Below are 15464 nucleotides of genomic sequence, written 5' to 3' on the forward strand. Positions count from 1 at the left end.
CATGTCTAATAAAAAATGAATTAAGTCTCTGCATCTACAACCCTCTTATCTAACCTAAGATTATAGAACACAAAGAGTATGCCCAGGTTAGTTACAAGCACTTAATCATCCCATATATACACCATCATATCACGTAAATAGATATGGCAGCTGCATCACATCACAGCACTGGCTGGGTAAAGGCATTTACTGGAGAGAGTAGGAGTGACTTGTCATTGTTCTCCACCCCTGGCAAGTGGTATGGGCTGTGCCACTTTAGGCCAACCAAGTCTGTAAAGCTGAAATGACAGCGCATATAGGATTTGTAAACATCTTGTATATAAATCAAAATGGATGAAATAAGAACGTGTAAGCAATAAAAGTCAACCTGTGTTTGTTGTGTGGACAGTTGGCCCTAGTGTATAATGCAGAGATCTCAAACTATACATATTTAAGGTCTGTTTTGCCACTATAAATTAGTCAAATTAAATTGTTCTAATATATTACTGTTTGATTACCAGGGCTCTGAAATCTACAAGTTTACATTTATCCTATTTAACACCTGATGCAATCGTGTCACATGAAAAGGCCTATATTGTTATTGAAACAGTTAAAGGGACAGTCTACTCCCGAATTGTTATTGTTTAAAACGATACATAATCCCTTTATGACCCATTCCCCAGTTTTTCCTAATCAACACTTTTATGCCATTACGGATAGTAATACACTTTTTATTTCTGTGATTACCTTGTATCTAAGCCTCCGAAGACAGCACCCTTATCTTAGTGCTTTTGACAGAGTTTTAGCCAATCAGTGCTGACTCAAATAACTCCATGGGAGTGAGTACAATGTTATCTATATGACACACATGAACTAACAGTGTCTAATTGTGAAAAAACTAACAAAATGCACTGAGATAATAGGCAGTTCAACGGCTTAGAAATTACCATATAAGCCTCCCTAGGTTTAGCTTTCCACAAAGAAAGTTGTTTAAAATTACATGCCCTATCTGAATCATGACACTTTAATTTTGACTAGACTGTCCCTTTAACCTTACATAAGCTAGATTTCATAAAGTACATACAGTTACTATGGGCTCGATTTATCAAGCTGCAGCGCCCCTGTCCGCCGCAGCTCACCTCTAGCGGGCTGAATTCCGTTGCTGGAACTCAGCATTGCACACGAGCATTATTTTGCGCTTGCGTGCAATCCCGTCCCCTGCCCATTCACAGCCAATTATGCGCAGACAGGAGCTGTCAATCTCCCTGGTCGGACAAGACCGGGGAGATTTAAATTTGCTAACTAAGAGGTAGTGAAAGGTTAGGAAAGCAGTGGTCTGATGACCACTGCTTGTTAAATACGGACTGCAGGTTCTCTTGTGAGAACCTGCAATCGTAATGGGGTGCGAAGCCTGCCGAAGACTTTCATAAATCGACCCCTATATGTAGAATTACTGAATTGTACAAAATTAGTTAAATAGAAAAACAATAAATATATATATTTTTTAAATATGCAATGACATCTCAGTTAAAATATATTTCACTATTCATAATTAAACATAAGAGTAAGAATTATTACATATGCGGAAAAATAAATAAGACAGTTGCATTTAATAATACAATATAGATTTTAAATTATCCTGGATAAACTAATTCTCAAAAAATATTGTTAAAAAATATTTAAAATATACATTATTTTCTAGTAAAACACAGATTCAAAATAAAGAATGAAGGAGCTATTTTTTTTTTTATAATATTGCAAATGTATATTTTGTAACCTGTACAAAATAATATACAAAAAATTATTCATACATGGAAATCTCTAGCCACTGAAAAGTACTTACTTATTTGTACTTTTTATTTCTGCACTGGAGAAACAACTTAGAAATGCTGGCTAAGTAAAACAATTCACTGGTTTTGGGTAATGAATCATTTGTAGCAATTATAAAACAATTCTAAAAGTATCACATCTGCAATTGAACCTCATAAAACTAAAAGAGTTTGCACAGCAATACCCTCCTCGGCTATAACTGTATTATCCCTTGTGGTCTCTCTCTGGTCACTACAAATGTTGTTTCATTAGCTTTTACACTGGCAAAGAGGACAGTTAACTCTTTCTTTGCCTTGACAAATGGAAAACAAGCCTGTCAGCAGAAATACATGTTACTGTTTACCCTTTAACTGCTAGAGAACCTTGTAACTGAGATGTTTGCTATGCAAGGCCTGCAATGGAGAAGAAAGAAAAACCACCTTATGCTGCACTTACAGTTAAATATCCTGTTTGATACATGAAGGGGCATTCCAGTTGCAGGACGCCCTGTCACAACAGTGTCTGGTCCTCTTAGACTCAAAGTAAAACAAGAGACTGTTTTCCCTTCCTCCCACACAAGCTGGCAAATTATAACTTTTATCCCAGACCCACCCTCATAACACTAAACCTGCTAAACACACACAGCCAGCCTCCACCCTCTGCTAAGGAAGGAGAGACACCTATATTATTTAGGCTTGTCATTCTCACTGGCTCATCTGTCATTTGTATACAGCTGTAGAGCCAGAGGCTGCTTCACTCCTGTCACTGCACAGCACTGCTCAGATACCTTAGCTGTAGTGCATGTATATGGCAGAGCTGACAAGTCACATGGTGAGACAGTGTGACATACTATTTGTGGTCTGTTCTTCAGATCACTCTATGGATCAGTAAAGTCACACAATAAAATGCAAGTATCTACCTGTGTGATCACCCAGGCTTGGTAATCTACAACAAGCATAGATTTATTGTTATTATTAATATTTTATTGTAATTATTAATATTATTATTATCTTTGTTTGTAATGTCCCAACAGATACTGCAGAGCAATACAGTATTAATAAATATGATACAGACAAGGCAGACTGGGACAGAAGGATTACACTTGTCATATCTAACATGTAATAGGATTCTGTCACATAAACACAGTTAAGTTTTATTAAAATAGTTTAATAACCTTACAAAGACTAGATTGTATGCACTGTATCGTAAGTAAGTAAAGGAGGATTCAGGAGATCCTCACAAGAGGTGCGCTTGTGACCACATGTAGAGTAGAATATCCCGCAAAGGAAGGCTGCTCTCTTCAAACGAAAGACGAATCAAAGGGAACCTAAAAAGGAAAAACAGAGGTGCCACATAGAACAGTATTGTCTGTTGAGAATAGAACAAAGAGAACACAGAGCCTCTATTACAAGCCTCTCACCAGATATGGCGGCAACACCGGAGTGCCGTACAGGGCAGCACGGGACCTTCTCAGTCGACCCTTAAGACACAAATAGCGACGCGTTTCTCAGAAAATAATACAGCTGATGAAACATTATTTGCTGAGAAACGCGTCGCTATTTGTATGTACAAATAAAGATTGTACTTTTACACTATCCGTGCTCCTGTTTGATTCTCACGAACTTCTGGATCTACCCACTTCCGGCTAATTTTGGACCTCCTGATTGGCCTGCCCGGGTACTCGCCTCCTCTGCAAAGTATCCTGACGCAGCTACTGTGTCTTACGGGCGACTGAGAAGGTCCCGTGCTGCCCTGTGAGGCACTCCGGTTGTGCCGCTATATCTGGTGAGAGGCTTGTAATAGAGGCTCTGTGTTCTCTTTGTTCTATTCTCAACAGACAATACTGTTCTATGTGGCGCCTCTGTTTTTCCTTTTTAGGTTCTCTTTGACTGTATAGTAAACAGCATCTATATATAGAATTGCTGTTTTATTAGAAATATCTATTAAGTACAATAAAATAATCTTATCTTTTTCTAATATCTATTAAGACCTAAATATATTTACATTTTCACAGACACTTTAAAAGTTTATATCCGTACAAGAACTAATACTATGAAAGCAAATATGTTGTTGTACACATGGTTGTTTACAAATAAAAATGCTGTTACTATTGCTGCTGGACCATTTAATCCTTAAAACTTTTGAACAATACTATTATACAAAATTTTATGTAAAACAGTTTTTGTTTCTACGCTTGTGAGGCATGTCACTGCCAACCAATAGTCAAAATAAACAGCTTCTTTTCCTTCCAAAAAAGTATGTTAACGTGTTTTAATATAGCACTGTCATATACATAATAAGCAGTGGCGTATTTATGTTTAGTGCTGCCCTAGGCACTCAAAATTCAGCTGCCCCCCCCCCCATCAAAGGGTTTAGGCCTTTTTTCCACTTCATATTTTTGTGGGTCAGTGTGCAAAATGTTTTTGTTTGTTTTTTCATAGCAATTATAAAGAAAATGGGCTAGCAAAACACTTGTATACAGGTGGCTTGAATTGCATGCATCTCATACCATTTTCTCCCTGAGAGAAGGGAGAGAAAAGAAGGGGAGGGGAAAAAAGGGAGGGAAAGGAAAGCAGGAAGGGAGGGAGGGAGAGTGAGAGAGAGAAGAGAAAAGTGGTGAGGGAAAGAAAGGAGTGAAAGAAGGGAGCAAGGGAGGGAGTTGAGAGAAAGAAGAGAGGGAGGGAGTGAGTTGAGGGAGGAAGGGATGGAGAAAGGGAAAAAAGGAAGAGAGGAAGGGAAGGAAAGAAGAATACATTTTGAAACAATCACTGCCCTTTACATGCAACAACATACAGTAATAACCATTATTCAAGTAATGAAACTTTTTAAGTGTCCATTTACTATTTACTCCATGGGTTCATGAATGCAGAGAAAGCTATTAGTAGCTAACATACATTAGTGCTGAGAGTTTATGATTAGACATCACATGAATGCAGAGAAAGCTAGCTATTAGTAGCTAACATACATTAGCTCTGAGAGTTTATGATTAGACATCACATGAATGCAGAGAAAGCTATTAGTAGCTAACATACATTAGCTCTGAGAGTTTATGATTAGACATCACATGAATGCAGAGAAAGCTAGCTATTAGTAGCTAACATACATTAGCGCTGAGAGGTTATGATTAGACATCACATGAATGCAGAGAAAGCAAGCTATTAGTAGCTAACATACATTAGCGCTGAGAGTTTATGATTAGACATCACATGAATGCAGAGAAATCTATTAGTAGCTAACATACATTAGCGCTGAGAGTTTATGATTAGACATCACATGAATGCAGAGAAAGCTATTAGTAGCTAACATACATTAGCGCTGAGAGTTTATGATTATACATCACATGAATGCAGAGAAAGCTAGCTATTAGTAGCTAACATACATTAGCGCTGAGAGTTTATGATTAGACATCACATGAATGCAGAGAAAGCTAGCTATTAGTAGCTAACATACATTAGCGCTGAGAGTTTATGATTAGACATCACATGAATGCAGAGAAAGCTAGCTATTAGTAGCTAACATACATTAGCGCTGAGAGTTTATGATTAGACATCACATGAATGCAGAGAAAGCTAGCTATTAGTAGCTAACATACATTAGCGCTGAGAGTTTATGATTAGACATCACATGAATGCAGAGAAAGCTAGCTATTAGTAGCTAACATACATTAGCGCTGAGAGTTTATGATTAGACATCACATGAATGCAGAGAAAGCTAGATATTAGTAGCTAACATACATTAGCACTGAGAGTTTATGATTAGACATCACAAGCTGATCTAAGCAGTGCACAGACGCATCCAGTCTGTTAGCTGCTAAGACCTGCAATAAGCACTGCTCTTGCAGACCCACCACAGCTGATAAGGGGAGGCAGCATATCAGCACAAGGTCTTCTCCTCCAGCCTCACCTTGGAAGCGTATACCCAGTCAAGTTTCTCACCAAGAACTCTTCCACTGCAAAAATGCGGGTCTAAACGAAGCAACGGTTTAAAGGAGCACTGCCTGTAAAGAGCGAGAGCATGTGCCTTGTCTTCTCTGTAAAAGCCTGCACTTCATCGCTCACTGTACTGTGTGCTGGCTTTCAGAGAGAGGATAGGACAGATGTGCTGCCCCTCCCAAATCTGCTGCCCTAGGCACCGGCCTTGTTGGCCTAGGCCATAATACGCCCCTGATAATAAGTGTTCTGTGAAATAGAAGGAACCAGTTTGCATTTTGTAGTAAATGTTGCTTTGTGATGGCACTTCTTGTAAAATCACCAAATATACAAATGAATGCACACTGAAATATTGTTAGGTCCGGCATGAGGAATATGGTCTGTGTTCTACTTTTTACTGTACAGTACAATTTTTATTATCTTTCAATCAACAATAACAAATTTGTCTGTCTGTTTCTCTGAGTCAAGCTTCACAGGAGATAGAAATTAGCCTATAATTATGGAACCCAGAAGATTAAAATAGCTGCCAGTCAGTGTTTCTTTTGGCACCACATTCTATCCAAAGTTAGAAATCACTAAATTAATGTTTAAATACAAAAAGTTCAAAAGACTAAAATGACTTCAGCATATAGATGAGAAATGTCTCTGCAGGGCATTGGTTAAAGCAGGGAGCAAACACAAAATGCTTAGCAGCTATGGAACAGTTGTACATTATCTGTTCTTGGGAACAAACTTTTTTACCTTCATGTCATCAAACAGGTGCAGCACTGTATGTAGCGTGCCAACAAAACATTTTGCATGCCACCATGGGCAAGAATGGCAATTTTCACCATTCCATCTCTAGCAAGTGGGAGGGCTCACTAAGACCTTCCCACCACACATACTCAATATAAAGAATAAGATTTATTTCTCTGTTTTGTTGTTGTTGTTAAGGCCCTCTAACTATACAGCCACTAAGTCAGAAGAGATGGGGTGGCTTGATCCGCCTGACTATACTGCATCTACTTACTGCCAACTGATCAGCAAAAAAACAGAACTGTTTCAGGAAAATAGGTAAAGAGTGTATTTGTGTGACAGTATCTGGCTATTGGGAGAAAGGTCTCCTTCTTTAAACCTATCACTCCTTCCTAATGATGCCACAACACAAAATTCTGTGTATTGAAAAAATACATTGCAAAAGGAGATGCTGTCACTAGAGGACAATTTCATTGCTCAATAATAAACTGTGTAATTAAATAATCCCTTTGGTCTAAAATTACTTTGTTGCAACCCCAGAACAAAACACCTGGCGCCCCTTATTTTCACCTTATATATCCCTACAAACCTTTTTCATGTCTAAGAATAGCCTCTCTTTCTCCCAAGAGGGTCAAACTCTGCTTCTCCCAAGTTCCCCTGGTGAGTCCGGAGAACTGTGTGAAGCACAGAGTTTGCACAAGGTGTTGGAGTTAGATGTAGAGATAAAAGCAGCAAACAGTGGACTCAATTTTAAAACATAAGTGTAAAGTAAAATAGGGATGAATGTCTATTCTCCTGTCTCGTTTTGCATGGAGGGGGTATCAGTTCACCTGATCTTTTTTCTCTTTTATGTAACAGAGTTGAGAGATGACACTGTCCGGCAGCCTGTAGGAAATATCCTTTATAGCACTGGAATCTTTTATGCTACTGAATAATAGGTGCTTAGTGGTGAAACCAGTTGATAATAGGCGGCATTGATTACATGAAATTCAAAGCCACTTGAACAAGGAGCAAGGAAAAGTTCTGTTGAAGAGATATTTACCATATCAATAGATGTATGTTCATTGTAAGCTAAGAATAAATGGCGAAATTGACGTCCAGTTATTAAAGGGACAGTCTAGTCAAAATTAAACTTTCATGATTCAGAATAGGCATACAATTTTAAACAACTTTCCAATTTACTTTTATCATCAAATAAGCTTTGTTCTCTTGGTATTCTTTGTGGAAAGCTAAACATAGGTAGGCTCATATGCTAATTTCTAAGCCCTTGAAGGCGGCTTCTTATCTCAGTGCATTTTGTCAGTTTTTTACAGCTAGACAGTGCTAGTCATGTGTGCACTGCCACATAGATAACATTGTGCTTACTCCCATGGAGTCAGCACTGATTGGCTAAAATGCAAGTCTGTCAAAAGAACTGAAATAAGGGGGCAGTCTGCAGTGGCTTAGATACAAGATAATCACAGAGGTAAAAAGTGTATTAATATAACTGTGTTGGTTATGCACAGCTGGGGAATGCGTAATAAAGGGATTAAAACAATAACAATTCTGGACTAGGCTGTTCCTTTAACAAATAGTTCAACTAACATGCTATAAATATTTAAATTAGTTACCTGATGCTTAGAATAACTGAAAGGAGCATGAAAGCCAAAATAAACTTTCATCATTCAGATGGAGAATGCATTTCAAATCAAATCCCATTTAGTTCTGTTATAAAACTTAAAGAGACATGAAACCCATTTTTTCTTTCATGAGTCAGGTCGAGCATACAATTTTAAATAGATTTGCAATTTATTTTTATTATCAAATTTGTTTTATTCTATTAGTATCCTTTGTTGAAAAATATGCCTATGTAGGCTCAGAAGCTGCTGAGTGGTGGCTGCACATATATGCATCTTGTCATTGGCTTTCAGTTAATTCCCAGTAGGGCATTACTGCTCCTTCAACAAAGGATACCAAGATAATTAAGCAAATTTTATAATAGAAGTTAATTGCAAAATGTTTAAAGCTGTATGCCCTATCTGAATCATAAAATAACATTTTGTGTTTCATGTCCCTTTAAGACTCTTACGGCTAGATTACGAGTTGTGCATTAGGGTTAAAAAGCAGCGTTGAGAGGTCCCAACGCTGCTTTTTAACGCCCGCTGGTATTACGAGTCTTGAAATGACAGACTCACCGCTCACTTTTTTGGACAGACTCGGAAATACCGCAAATCCACTTACGTAAATTGCGTATCCTATATTTTCAATGGGACTTGCATAGCGCCAGTATTACGAGTCTGACAAAAAGTGAGCGGTAGACCCTCTCCTGTCAAGACTGATACCGCATTTAAAAGTCAGTAGTTAAGAGTTTTACACTACAACGCCGTAGCATAAAACTCTTAACTAAAGTGCTAAAAAGTACACTAACACCCATAAACTACCTATTAACTCCTAAACCGAGGCCCACATTGCAAACACTAAAATAAATATTTTAACCCCTAATCTGCCGAACCGGACATCGCCGCCACTAAAATAAACAATATTAACCCCTAAGCTGCCGCACTCCCGCATCACAAACACTAGTTAAATATTATTAACCCATAATCTGCCTGCCCTAACATTGCCGACACCTACCTACATTTATTAACCCCTAATCTGCCGCCCCCAACGTCGCCGCCACTATATTAAATGTATTAACCCCTAAACCTAAGTCTAACCCTAAACCTAGCCCCCCTAACTGAAATATAATTTTAATAAATCTAAATAAAATTACTATCATTAACTAAATTATTCCTATTTAAAACTAAATACGTACATGTAAAATACAAGAATTTTAAACTAATTACAATAAATATAATGTAGGGTTCGGCGATTTTGGGGGCATCAGATTAGGGTTTCATAAGTATAATGTAGGTGACGGCGGTGTCCGGAGCAGCAGATTAGGGGTTAATAATATAATGTAGGTGTCGGCGATGTCGGGGGCGTCAGATTAGGGGTTAATAAGTGTAAGATTAGGGGTGTTTAGACTCGGGGTTCATGTTAGGGTGTTAGGTGTAGACATAAAATGTATTTCCCCATAGGAATCAATGGGGCTGCGTTAGAAGCTGAACGCTGCTTTTTTGCAGGTGTTAGTTTTTTTTTCAGCCGGCTCTCCCCCATTGATTCCTATGGGGAAATTGTGCACAAGCACGTTTTACCTGCTCACTGCTACCGTAAGCAGCGCTGGTATTGAGGTGAGATGTGGGGCTAAATTTTGCTCTTTGCTCACTTTTTTGCGGTTAACGCCGGGTTTGTAAAAACCCATAATACCAGCGCTGTCTGCAAGTGAGCGGTGAGGGAAAACTGCTTGTTAGCAACGCACCCCTCCTAACGCAAAACTCGTAATCTAGGTGTTAGTGTTGTGGAAATTTACCTCCTTTCCATAAGATCACAGACTTGGGAGTGTGCATGTGATGATAAATTCACCAATATTGCTGAGCCTCAATCGATATTTCTCCATAAATAAGTATAAGGTTCAATTATCAAAACTCTTGAGATCACAACTTAATTTATTATTCATAATGAAACAGCTAAATTTCCATTGTGCGCTCTGGCAGCCCTGCCACTAAGTGTATTTGTTTTTTTATTTTTAATGACGTTTTAGCGGTTGCCCAATCACAATTGTGGCATTTTGGCATGTTTGGATTCATTGTTTTAATTGAGCCGACAACTGAACTTTGCGCATGCGCGAGGTATATTGTCCACATCAGCAGAGCATCATGCATAAGAAGAGAGCGGATGGGACCGCTCTCTGCCTCACTATGCAAAATCCAGGAAGAAGACTGGGGGCGGAGCAAACACATGCAGGAATAAAAAAGTAAGCTTTTAATTGTAAAAGAATATGGTTAGATTACAGAAAAACAAGTTAGCGACTATTACGAGTATCATATACATTATCACAATCCATGTTGCTGAAACATAAAAATTTCCATCACTTTAAGCCCTTGCTTTTTTAATTTATACAGTATTTCTGGTTGGTTAAAGGGACATGAAACCCACATTTTTTCTTTCATGGTTTAGAAAGAGCATGCCATTTTAAGCAACTTTCTAATTTACCTAATTTGCTTCATTCTCTTGATATCCTTTGCTGAAAAGCCTATCTAGATAGGCTCAGTAGCTGCTGATTGCTGGCTGCACATAGATGCCTCGTGTGATTGGCTCACCCATGTGCATTGCTATTTCTTCAACAAAGGATATCTAAAGAATGAAGCAAATTAGATAATAGATGTAAATTGGAATGTTGTTTAAAATTGTATAATCTATCTGAATCATGAAAGAAAAATATTGGGTTTAATGTCCTTTTAAAGTGACATGAAAAAAAATAAATTTTCTATCATGATAAAGATAGAGAATACAATTTTTAAAAAGTCTCCAATTTACTTCTATTATCAAATTTGCTTCATTCTCTTGTTATTCTTTGCTGAAGAGATATCTAGATTGGCAGTATGCACATGTCTGGAGAACTACATGACAGGAAATAGTGCTGCCATCTAGTGCTTGTGATTGTTGAAAAACCGCTGCCATATAGTGCTGTAGACACGTGCACACTACCTAACTTACTTTCCTGCTTTTCAACAAAGGATAACAAAAAAAACAAAGAAAATCTGATAAAAGAAATAAATTGGAAAGTTGTTTTAAATTGTATTTTCTATCTGAATCATGAAAGAAAAATTTTGGGTTTTGTGTCCATTTAAAGTATAGCGAATTCCATTACATTTTACTTCTTCAGAAATGCACATCACAAAACTGGAATCACAATCAGGATCTTTGGCGACCTGGGATAACTTAATTTTAATTACACGGAAAATGGTGGACATAGGTTCAAAGAAAGATCAGTCTAGGAAGGATCCTGGTTTGCCGTTCTTATGGCCCTTAATCATGTCATATGTGTTTATACGGGATTGACCTTCCCTGTCTGTGCCTGAAATAGTGAAGGTGCTGTATGGTCACTTTACTTTAGGAAACATAGTTTCAAACACTGCTGCCATAGAATGCTAACTAAAGGTGCACGCTCCTAAGATCCTAACGGCCTTTCTTGGTTTACTCTTCAATAAAGGATACCAAGAGAAAGAAGCTAATTTGCTAATAGAAATAAATTGGAAAGTTGTTTACAATTATATAAATTTCAAAAGCATAAACAAATATTTTAGAGACTGTGTTGAAGATATTTTGTTTAATTATTTATTGTCTGTTATTGAAAACAATTAGGTTAATGTCCCTTAAAAATTAAAAAAAGATCTATTTCTGGAAATGTTTAACTAATAACTGCTGCAACATACCTGAGGGAGTGAGGTTAAGTTGTTTTAATACTAATTGTATAAAATCAATATACAGCACCTATTTTTTAATTGAACGTCCACTTACATTTTTTAAAGGGGCATTTATCTCAAAACTGGATTCTACATAAAATGTCACATAGAAAAGAAAAAAAGAATTTATACTTACCTGATAAATGTATTTCTTTCCAGGTATGGTGAGTCCACGGCTTGAGTAATTACTGTTGGGAATATCACCTGGCCAGCAGGAGGAGGCAAAGAGCACCACAGTTAAACTGCTAAGTATCACTCCCTTACCCACAACCCCCAGTCATTCGACCGAAGGGAAATGGAGAAAAAGGAGTAACACAAGGTGTAGAGGTGCCGAGGTTATAGTCAAAAGAACAACTTTCTTAAAATAAAGGGTGGGGCCGTGGACTCATATACCATATCCAGAAAGAAATACATTTATCAGGAAAACATACATTTTGTTTTTCTTTCCTAAGATATGGTGAGTCCACGGGCTGAGTAATTACTGTTGGGAACCAATACTCAAGCTAGAGGACACGTATAAATAGGGAGGGACAAGACAGGCAGTCCGAAACAAAAGGCACCACCGCTTGAAGAGCCTTTCTCCAAAAAGAAGCCTCAGCGAAGGCAAAAATATCAAATTTGGAAAAAGTATGTAGAGAAGACCAAGTTGCAGCCTTGCAAATTGGGTTCCACAGAAGCTTCATTTTTGAAATTCCAAGAAGAGGAAACAGCTCTTGTGGAATGAGCTGTAATTCTCTCAAGAGGCTGCTGTCCAGCAGTCTCATAAGCCAAAACGAATTATACTTTGTAACCAAAAAGAAAGAGTAGTAGCAGTAACTTTCTGACCTTTACGTTTCCCAGACAAAGAGGGCAGAGAACTGGCGAAAATCCTTAGTCGCCTTAAGTAGAATTTAAGAGCACGTACAACATCCAAATTGTGTAAAAAACGTTCTTTGGAAGAAGAAGGATTAGGACACAGAGAGGAAACAACAATTTCCTGATTCATATTTCTGTTAGAAAGGGGATGAGATAAGGGGAATCACACTGCAGAGCTGAGAGTTCCAAGACTCTTTGAGCACAAGAGATAGCAACAAGAAACAAAACCTTCCAATATAACAACTTAATGTCTATGGAATGCAATAGCTCAAACGGAGCCAGCTGTAAAACTTTAAGAACAAGGTTAAGGCTCCAAGGAGGAACAACACATTTAAGGCTCCAAGGAGAAACAACAGACTTAAAGACAGGCCTGATTTTGACCAAGGCCTGACAAAAAGATTGCACATCTGGCTAGTACTTTCTTGTAACAATCTTTCTAGTAACAGGCTTGGCACAATCTTTCTAGTAACAGGCTTGCGAGCCTGAATCATGGTCTCAATGACCGACTCAGAAAAAACACCTTTAGACAGAATTAAGCGTTCAATCTCCAAGCAGTCAGCTTCAGAGAAACGAGATTTGGATGAAGGAATAGACCCTGAATCAGGAGATCCTTCCTCAGAAGTAGTCTCAAAGGTGGGAGAGATGACATCTCCACTAGGTCTGCAAACCAGATCCTGCGAGGCCACGCAGGGGCTATTCGAATCACTGACGACCTCTCCTGTTTGATACAAGCAATGACTCGTGTAAGGAGAGCAAACAGAGGAAACTATGATATGTCAACCTGAAAACCCAAGGAACTGCCAGAGCATCTATCAGATCTAACTCTGGCACCCCCTATTTGAGGACTAAGCTGGAAAACATCTACGGATGGAGTTCCTATACCCCGGGATGAAAACTCTGTCTGCTCAGAAAATCTGCTTCCCAGTTGTCTACTCCTAGAATGTGGATGGCAGATAGACAGCAATTGTGGGTCTCTGCCCACTGAAGAATCTGAGTAACCTCCTTCATGGCTAAGGAACTCCGAGTTCCTCCCTGGTGATTGATGTAAGCCACAGAGGTTATGTTGTCTGACTGGAACCTGATCAACTGGGCTGAGGGCAACTGAGGCCAAGCCAATAGAGCATTGTAAATTGCCCTCAACTCCAAGATGTTGATGGAAAGAGCAGACTCCTCCCGAGTTTAAAGGCCCTGAGCTTTTAACGAGTTCCAGTCTGCTCCCCAGCCCAGCAGGCTGGCATCTGTGGTCACAATCACCCAGGAAGGTCTTAGAAAGCATGTGCCCTGAGACAGATGTTCCTGAGAATTCCACCATGGGAGAGAATCCCTTGACGACTGATCTAACTCTATTCTCTGAGATAGATCTGCATGGTCGCCATTCCATTGTCTGAGCATGCACAACTGGAGTGCTCTCAAATGGAATCAAGCAAAAGGAATGATGTCCATGGAAGCCACCATCAGACCGATTACCTCCATACATTGAGCCACTGAAGGATAAGCAGTAGCCTGAAAAGAGAGGCAAAAGAAAATGATTTTGTTTTTCCTGACCTCTATCAGAAAAATCTTCATCAATAGAGAATCTATTATGGTCCCTAAGAACACTACTCTTGTAGCAGGGGAAAGGGAGCTTTATCCAGATTCACATTCCATCCGTGGGAACGAAGAAAAGACAACAATATCTCTGTGTGTGATTTTGCTGGTTGAAAAGATGGTGCTTGAACCAATATGTCGTCCAGGTAGGGTGCCACAGCAATTCCTCTAGAACGGATCACTGCCAAAAGAGCCCCCAGAACCTTTGAAAGAATTCTGGGAGCCGTAGCTAGACCAAATGGAAGGGCCACGAACTGGAAATGTTTGTCCAGAAAGGCAAATCTCAGGAATCTGTGATAGTCCCTCTGAATAGGAACATGAAGATATGCATCCTTTAGGTCTATGGTTGTCATGAACTGACTGACTCTCTTGTACTAAAGGAAGAATGGAGCGTATAGTCTCCATCTTGAAGGATGGAACTTTGAGAAACTTTTGTAGACACTTCAAGTCTAAAATGGGACGGAAAGTTCCCTCTTTTTTGGAAACCACAAATAGGTTCGAGTAGAACCCGAGACCCTGTTTCTGCACTGGAACTGGAACTATAACTCCCAGGGAGGAAAGATGTTGTATACATTTCAAGAACGCTTCTCTCTTTATATGGTCTGGTCAGATAATCTTGAGAGATAGACTCTGCCTCTGGGACGAAAAGTCTTGAATTCCAATTTGTAACCCTACGATACTATGTCCACAGTCCAGGGATCTGGGACATCTCGTATCCGGGCTTGAGAGAATTGAGAAAGTCTGCCCCCCACCTGATCTGATTCCGGATTGGGGCAAACCCTTCATGCTGATTTGGAATCAGCTGTGGGTTTCTTTGATTGTTTCCCCTTGTTCCAAGACTGACTGGGTTTCCAAGAAGATTTGGATTGTTCCTGCTTGGAAGAAGAAGGGGAAGGCTTTCCTCTGAAGTTACGAAAGGAATGAAAATTACTCTGACGTCCTTTAGGCCTATTCTTCTTATCTTGAGAGAAAAAAGACCCTTTTCCACCCGTAATATCAGAGATAATTTCTGCCAAACCGGGTCTAAACAAGGTTTTGCCCTTGTAAGGAATCGCCAGAAACTTTACTTTAGAGGAAACGTCCTCAGACCAGGATTTCAACCATAACGCCCTGCGGGCTAGGACAGTGAAACTAGAAGTGTTAGCTCCTAGTTTAACAACCTGTAAAATGGCATCTGCAATAAAGGAATTGGCCAACTTAAGAGCTTTAATCCTATCTTGAATTTCATTCAAGGAAGTCTCTA

At 39.0% G+C, this 15464-nt stretch overlaps 1 protein-coding gene across 9 annotated transcripts in view; it reads right to left on the bottom strand.

Moving 5' to 3' along the window:
• The window catches only part of TACC2 (transforming acidic coiled-coil containing protein 2), a 302667-nt gene that overhangs the window by 263845 nt on the left and 23358 nt on the right, over positions 1–15464 (bottom strand). For 4 of the 9 annotated variants that reach the window (XM_053692638.1, XM_053692633.1, XM_053692636.1 and 1 more), the window contains exon 1: positions 2245–2339. The exons of the other annotated variants lie outside the window; for them this stretch is intronic. The gene's annotated coding sequence lies outside the window, so the exon portion shown is untranslated. Of the gene's footprint in view, positions 1–2244; positions 2340–15464 lie in introns of those variants that run through there. 9 annotated transcript variants of the gene reach the window in all.

This window comes from Bombina bombina, chromosome 9 (genome assembly GCF_027579735.1).
Source record: "Bombina bombina isolate aBomBom1 chromosome 9, aBomBom1.pri, whole genome shotgun sequence".
Taxonomy (NCBI): domain Eukaryota; kingdom Metazoa; phylum Chordata; class Amphibia; order Anura; family Bombinatoridae; genus Bombina; species Bombina bombina.